Source organism: Rhinopithecus roxellana, chromosome 5 (genome assembly GCF_007565055.1).
Source record: "Rhinopithecus roxellana isolate Shanxi Qingling chromosome 5, ASM756505v1, whole genome shotgun sequence".
Classification (NCBI taxonomy): domain Eukaryota; kingdom Metazoa; phylum Chordata; class Mammalia; order Primates; family Cercopithecidae; genus Rhinopithecus; species Rhinopithecus roxellana.
The window spans coordinates 130,397,830-130,406,228 of NC_044553.1; the positions used below are offsets into that span (position 1 = coordinate 130,397,830).

An 8,399-nucleotide genomic window follows, 5' to 3' on the forward strand; every position below is an offset into this window, starting at 1 on the left:
CCACCATGCCCAGCTAATTTTTGCATTTTTAGTAGAGACGGGGTTTCACTGTATTGGCCAGGGTGGTCTTGAACTCCTGACCTCAGGTGATCTGCCGGCCTCGGTCTCCCGAAGTGCTGGGATTACAGGTGTGAGCCACTGCACTCGGCCCCTCAAGGCTACTTCTAATGTCCGTGTCCCCCAGAAATCAAACATATATCTCTCTTCCCTTCCACAACATTCCTTGTCCCCTTCCATATGGCAAGGGAAACATTCAGGAACTTGGGGTAACCAAATCACTGGCCACAGTTCATGCGCGGGCTCTGGAAAGAAGCCCATTCCACCTCCGTTCTCCAAACACTCCCCAGAGCACCACCTGGTCCTCACCTTAGGAAGGAAAAAAGATCACACTTTCAACAAACCTAAGACTGGCTACCAGGTTATACAAGAGATGTCCAATTAAACATCTGGATTTTTCTTACCTGACACTCAGCCCACCGCTTTTGAGCATTCAAAATTCTAAGGTTCAGAGGGTTAAAATGAGGGCTGCTTGCAGAATTCCAAATAATATATGCAGATACTCTGCCATCAGGGAGGGGAGCATAATCCCTGAAGTGGGGGCTGCACCCAGTGACTTTTGGTCAATAACTACAGTATGGAAAAGGGAGAAAAGAGTTTTTACCATGGAGAAACCTGGAAAACACTACCTCATCCATGGGATTTAAGTCAACATCAACAGTGATCAGTCATGATGACAGCATGCACTCCTGATACCATATTATGAAAACAGTGCTTGACCTCTGTGGTCTTCCCTTGCTAACTCAAAAACTCCTGTCTAATCTGAGAAAAACAGCAGTTGATTTCCAGTAGATTCCCGGTGGTGGTGGTGGCTCACACCTGTAATCCCAGCACTTTGGGAAGCTGAGGCAGGCAGATCACTTGAGGTCAGGGGTTCAAGACCAGCCTGGCCAACATGGAGAAACACTGTGCCTATTAAAAATACAAAAGTCATCTGGATGTGGTGGTGCACAACTGTTATTCCAGCTACTTGGGAGGCTGAGGCAGGAGAATCATTTGAACCCAGGAGGAAGGGGTTGCAGTGAGCCAAGATCGTGCTACTGAACTCTAGCCTGGGTGACAGAGCAAGACTCTATCTCAAAAATAAATAAATAGATTTCCAGCAAAGGGCAGTCTACAAAATATCTGACCAGGACTCCCCAAAACTATCAAGGTCATCAAAACTGGAGTCCCTGTGACAACCAGGAGTCATCTAAGGAAGCATGACAAATAGATATAATGTGGTATCCTGGATGGGATCCTGAAGCAGGAAAAGGATATTAGGGTACTAGGTTAAAAACTAAAGGAATACCAATAAAACATGGACTTTAGTTAACAATCATTATGTCAGTATTGGTCCCTTAGTTGTGATAAATATGCCACTAATGCAAGACGTTAGTAATGAGGAAAACTGGGTGGAGGGCATACAGGAACTCTCTGTATCACCACTGCAACTTTTATTTAAACCTAAAGCAAGCCCCCTTCCTTACACTGCTTGCTACTACCTGCACGTTGTGCGGGTAGGAAGAATTCCCTCTTTTCTCCTTCTGTGAGTCAAGGTAGGCTTAGCAAAACAAAGAGGGGTATCCCCAGGAAGACCCCAGCATGGAAAGTCACCTCTTTTTCACCCCTCCAAACCCCACCCTCATAAAACTGCAAATGTAGGAAGAAATCTCTCCAGTGCGCCAGCAGGAATGGACAAGTATCAAGAGGACGCCTCCCAGACAGGACAAAACCGATGTGCCTCTCTGTCTTTCACACATACAAATTACCCATTGAACACGTTCAGAATCACGACTCTGCAACTTCCCTGAAAAGAATTATTATATCTAAGGACACCAGCTCACCAGTTTCACAGTCACTCTGTACTGGCCTGACTTTGTAGCCAGCTGTTAGCACTTCCTCCCCCTCCCCCATTGCCAGGAGGTGATGCTAGGAATTCGCGATAGGAATAAGGAGCTGGAGCAAGATCCCCACTCGCAGGTGGGTAGCTGGACTTCCTCAGGCACCACTGGCCTGCAAAAGTATAGGTCAGGAAGCAGATGTCCGGGCTGCCAGAGCATCTCCCAGTCCTGTGAAAAACAGGTATTTTCCCAGTTTGGAATATTGTGGATCCAATTTCAAACATCCTGCCTTCCACTAGGATGAGCCACACACACCTGACCCTTAGCCCCTCAACTCTGTTCCTGCTTAGCACAAATGTGTGGGTAGCAGAAAGCAGGGTGAGGAAGAGGACCAGGAAACAGAGCACGGATTTTACAGATGAGCTTTAGTTCTCCCAGAAGGGCTGTCTCCAGTCAATCCTCCTGAAATGCTATCTACACAGGCCTTGAAGCAACCTTGATGACAGTGCAGTTACCTCACAGCCCACATCATGCTTCATAAATGACCAAGGTGGGTTCTTTTATCCTATATCTAAGCTTTATGCTTTGTGTGTGGATGAATATGTGAAAGCTGATGGAGGAGATTAATCTGCAGTCACACTTCGGAGTCTGTCTACGAGGAGAAACATCCCACTACAAATGTGAGCTCAAAAAAAAAAAAAAGGAGAAAAATGAATGGGCAGCACTCGTCCCTCCTCTTCTTGCCATGTACAGGTCAAAGGGAGGCACAGCTATGGCCCAGAGAGACCGCCCTGAACCATACCACACGCTCATCTCTCCTGGCATCCTCCACACCCTCCCTCCAGCAGCCCTCTTCAGCTTAACTCTCAGAAACACAGTTGGTGCCTCAGTAGGTCTGACGCCAGCCTTTACTCAGAAGGTGCTTAATCCAGTTAGAGCATTCTGCCACATTAGAGAGCTCACACTGATTCTCTCCCTCTGAAGTCGGGCCCCATACACAGAGAAATCATCTGGGACTCAGCCATGTTCAGTGAAGAATGTGGTTGACATGGGCATCCTTCCCATTTGGGGATCAAGCCTTCTCTTCTTCAGCTGCAGCTCCTCCAGTGTAACACATGTCCATTTATCAAACTCCCATCTCCTTTCACTTCCTGTCGCTATCACATATTATCTGAGTTTACTCAGTCACTGGATTTCTGTTTATGTATGGTACACTATGGCTCACCTATGGGACAGGGCAGTGTGTGGATCGGGGCTATTTACAGGGAAGATAGCTTGGTCTATATCCACAGGGACAGCTTATGAGGAGAAAGGACATGCAAGAAGAGAAAGCACTGCTGGCATCCCTGTCTGTTCTGTGCCAAGAGCCATCGTGTTCCTGCTTCTACTCCAATCTTATTCCCATGCCCTCCATGCATCTAAGAGGGGGATGCAGTGCCAATAAAGCCTTCCAGCACATGAATAAAATTCACATTCCTTAACACTTTCCAGTCCAGCACTGCCACATCTCCACAGCAGGCGAAACCGTCCTTTCTAAGCAAGCTCCATGCAAACATTTGGGTATACATCCAGTGGTCTCGTAAAACATGTCCTGGGTGTCACATTCAGAATGGGGCATCAGAAGATGAAAATGAGAAATGGGGCTGATGGAAGAGCTTAATTATTTTCCCTTTTTGTTTCTCCCTTCAATCAAATTTTCCTCCTTATCCCATCAGATTTTAAAGTACCACTTATTAAATTCCAGTAACTACTCATTCATTCTGACTCACAGTTCACAAAATATCTGGGATTTATTCTATTCCATATTAGAACCCCCACAGCCCATACTAAATTATACCACCCCACAGTTGACATTTGTTTTTCCGGCAGGAGAATACCATTTGTGGGACGTCATGTTTATGATCGTTTCTTTGGTGACATTTCACACCTGCCACATTAACACCCACGAGCTCAGAGAGAGGGAGTGCAAGCGAGAATCGATGAGCAAACTAGCACTGCCACTCTCAACTGATTCGCAAGAGATGGGTAAAAGGAAGCCGCCTCAGTACAGCAAGGTTAGAGGACAGCCTTTCACACAGACTCCTGGACACAGAAAACCTGATTGCTTCTTCCCATATAGTGATACACAGGATGTTCTCCACCTGCTTGGTTTTCACAAACAGAGATGGGCCTGACAACCTCAGAGCCCGTCTCAAATGTTAATGTTAATTTCTCTTTAAAATGAAAATATACATTTTGTCTGGTAGATATACAAATCTTAAATATACAGCTTGATAAGGTTTACTCCAGGGTACACCCATGCAATCAGTCACCTCAACAGAGTATTCTCAATGCTTGGGATGGCTCCTCAGTGCCTAGGCGACCGGCCTTCTAGAGTCAACCATTATTCTAACTTTATCACCATAGATTTGTTTTGAATGTTGAGCTTTTCATGAATGCAATTATACAGTATGTGCCACTTTTCAATCCACTTTATGTCTATGAGCTTAATATTCATAGTTACATATATTTATAGTTTACATATATTTTTGGTTTACATATATTATTTATAAATGTTTATATTTATATATATTTATAGTTTTGGTTTTCATTTTCATTGTTATTACATATATTTACTACATATATTTATAGTTTCGGTTTTCATTTTCATTGCTGTATAGTATTCCATTGTGTGACTACAGTACCATGTATTGTCCCCTTGTACTTCCGATACACAGAATAATTTCCAACTTTTAGCTATTATGAATGATGTTATGACATTGCTGTTAAGTATATCGTGGTGAACATAAGTATTTGTTTCTCTTAGTATATTCTCAGGATAGAATTTGTTGAGTCATAGGGTATATCTATGCTTATTAGATACTACCATTTTCCCAAAGCGGTTGTACCACTTTCATTCCCACCAGCAGTATACGAGAGTCCAATTTCCTTCATAATTGGCATTGTCAATCCCTTCAAGTTCAGTGATTCAGGTTGGTATATATCAATATTTCACAGTCTGATTTTACCTTTTCATGATGAGTAACAGCATTGAGAACTTTTTCATATGTCTGTTGGCCATTTTAACATTATCATTTTGAAGTTTCTGATTAAGCCTTCTGGCCATTTAAATATGATTGCCTGCCTTTTTTAAATTGATTTAAAGTTCTGCCTATAATCCTTTGTGGTATATAAAGTTCTTAATTTTAACAAAGTCCAAATTATCAATCTTTTAAAAATAATTGCTGCTTTACAATATTATTTAACAATTATTTTCGTACCCCAAAGTCATAAAGATAATCTACATTTTCATTTCTTCTAGAAGGTTGTTTTAGTTTTCACATTTAGGTCCCAAGGCCATTGCAGATTATGTATTGTATACAGAGTGAACTGGAAAAAGCAAGGATAAAGGGGTCTTTTTTTTTTTTAATTATACTTTAAGTTCTAGGGTACATGTGCATAATGTGCAGGTTTATTACATATGTATACTTGTGCCATGTTGGTGTGCTGCACCCATCAACTCATCAGCACCCATCAATTCATCATTTATATCATGTATAGCTCCCCAATGCAATCCCTCCCCCCTCCCCCCTCCCCATGATAGGCCCCAGTGCGTGATGTTCCCCTTCCCGAGTCCAAGTGATCTCATTGTTCAGTTCCCACCTATGAGTGAGAACATGCGGTGTTTGGTTTTCTGTTCTTGTGATAGTTTGCTAAGAATGATGGTTTCCAGCTGCATCCATGTCCCTACAAAGGACGCAAACTCATCCTTTTTTATGGCTGCATAGTATTCCATGGTGTATATGTGCCACATTTTCTTAATCCAGTCTGTCACAGATGGACATTTGGGTTGATTCCAAGTCTTTGCTATTGTGAATAGTGCCGCAATAAACATACGTGTACATGTGTCTTTGTAGTAGAATAAAGGGGTCTTATTTGGCTATTAGAGTTGATGTATAAAGAAAGACTTCAGTATATCATTTTTGCTCATTTACCAGGCAAACTTTCTTGAAATCAGAGGCAGAAATAAGACTTGAAGCAAACCCAAATATTTCCCTTCAGTAGGTTCTCAAAGTGAGTATCTCAGAAAGACCCACACTCAGCTCCGTCTGGGAAGAGGAATTCAACTGTTGTGAAACATAACCATAGAGACCTACACTCCACACCTTCTGTTTCACCTAAAGGAAAAATAAAACAAAACAAAAACCATAGTCAATGTGGGATTCAAGGAAAGAAATTCAGAGTGTTGCAGTCAGTGAGGGGAATCGAAATCAGGCATAGAGGAGAAACCTATTCTACCAGAAGAGAGTAAGAAATATTGTATGAAGGCCACAGCCTTAAGTGCAGGCAAATCAAAAAAAGCCTGAGATTTACTCAGACTATTTTAGAATGTGACCCTCTTCTTCAGATCTTATGATCCCACCAAGGCAGCCCCAAAATAATAAAATAAATTACAGCTGAGACAGCTGCAAGATACGAACTAGTTGTAAGTGGTAGAACACAGGAAATCCCTTAAAATAAAAGAAACAAAAACAAGGCCACTACATTTTGTTTTTTTTTTTTTTAAGCCTTTGGTACTTACGGCTTCAACAAATACTAAACAAATCACAGCTCCTGGCCAGATTAACGCAAATCCTCACATTTAAAATCCCAGTTACCTCGTTCCTATTGGCTGATACAGTATGTTCAGTTTCAATTGCAAAATGTGCATGCCCAAACAAATGAAAAATACAGACTACAGAAACAATTCAATAATCAGACTCAGACCGTGATATGACAAAGATGCTGGAATTATCAGACAGAGAATTTAAGACAGCTATGGTTAATATGTTAATATCCCTAATGAAAAAAGTAGACAACATTCGCATTCCAGAACGGATGGTAATGTAAGCAGAGATAAAAACTTTAAAAGAAAAGGAAATGTTAGAAATACCAAACACCTTAATGGAAATTTTTAAAAAATCTCTTTGATAGACTTTTGACATAGCTGAGGAAAGGATCAGTGAACTGGAAGATAATTAAATAGAAACTTTACAATTGGTGCTTGCTTCGGCAGGATATATACTAAAATTGGAAGGATATGCAAAATGGTAGTATGGCCCCTGTACAAAGATGTCAAGCAAATCTGTGAAGCATTCCATATTTTTCAAGTTGAATTAAAAAGCAAGACATCTTCTGTCTTCCGGAGATCCTTTTTAAACATAACATTCATAGAATCAAAGTAAAGATCAATCACACAAACAGCAAAAAGGAGCAGGAGTCAGTATTATTATGTCAGATAATTTTAACTAACAACAGTAAAAAAAGGACAAAGAAAGGCACTATATAATAAAATGGTTCAAGTCAACAAGATGACTTAACTGTCATAAATATATATGCATCCACCATTGAAGAAATTCAGAGTGTTGCAGCCAGTCAGGTGAATCGGAATCAGGCATAGAGGAGAAACCTATTTTACCAGAAGAGAGTAAGAAACATTTTATGAAGGCCACAACCTTAAATGTAGGCAAATCAAAAAAGCCTGAGTACTTGTTCATAAAACAAGTACTTCTAGACCTAAAATAAAAGGCCTAGGCTGCCATACAATAATAGTGGGAGACTTCAACATCCCACTGCCAGCATTAGACAGATTATTCAGGCAGAAACTAACAAGGAAATTCTGGACTTAAATTTGACACAACCAATTGGACCCAATAAACGTTTATAGAACAATCCACCCATCAAGCACAGAATATACATTCTTCTCATCTGCACATGGAACATATTCTAATATTGACCATATGCTCAGCCATAAAGCAAGTCTGAATAAATCTTTTAAACATTGAAATCATACCAATGATACTTTCAGGTCACAGTGAAATAAAAATATAAATCAGTACCAAGAAGATCTCTCAAAACCACACAATTACATGGACATTAGATAACTTGCTGCTAAATGACTTTTGAGTAAACAGGGAAATTAAGGCCAAAATTTAAAAATTCTTTGACATAAATGAAAACAAAACACAACATCTCAGCGATGCAGCCAAAGCAGTGTTAAGAAGAAAAGTTTATAGTGCTAAATGCCTAAATCAAAAAGTTAGAAAAATCTAAAATTTATAATCTTAACATCGCACCTAGAGTAACTAAAACAAGGAGCAAACTAACTCCAAAGTTAGTAGAAAAAAAATAAATAACTAATCAGAGCAGAACTGAATGAAATCAAGACCCAAAAATCCATACAAAGGATCAACAAAACCAAAAGCTTGTTCTTTGAAAGGATAAACAAGATCAATAGAGCAACAGCAAGATTAACAAAGAAAAAAAAATCAGAGAAGATCCAAATAAGCACAATCAGAAACAACAAAGGTAACATTACATCCGATTCCACAGAAATACAAAAAATCATCTGCAGCTACTAGGAACACCTCTGTGTACACAAACTAGAAAACCTATGGAAAATGGATAAATTCCTGGAAACACACAACTTCCTAAGAGTGAACCACACAGAAACTGAAACCTTGGAGATACCAATAATGAGTTCTGAAATTGAATCAGTAA

General features: G+C 40.3%; 1 non-coding gene across 1 annotated transcript; it reads left to right on the forward strand.

Moving 5' to 3' along the window:
- Positions 1 to 6,901: 6,901 nt before the first annotated feature.
- Positions 6,902 to 7,006, forward strand: LOC115897830. Its single transcript, XR_004057614.1, has one exon. It is a non-coding gene; the product is annotated as a U6 spliceosomal RNA (small nuclear RNA).
- Positions 7,007 to 8,399: the final 1,393 nt, after the last annotated feature.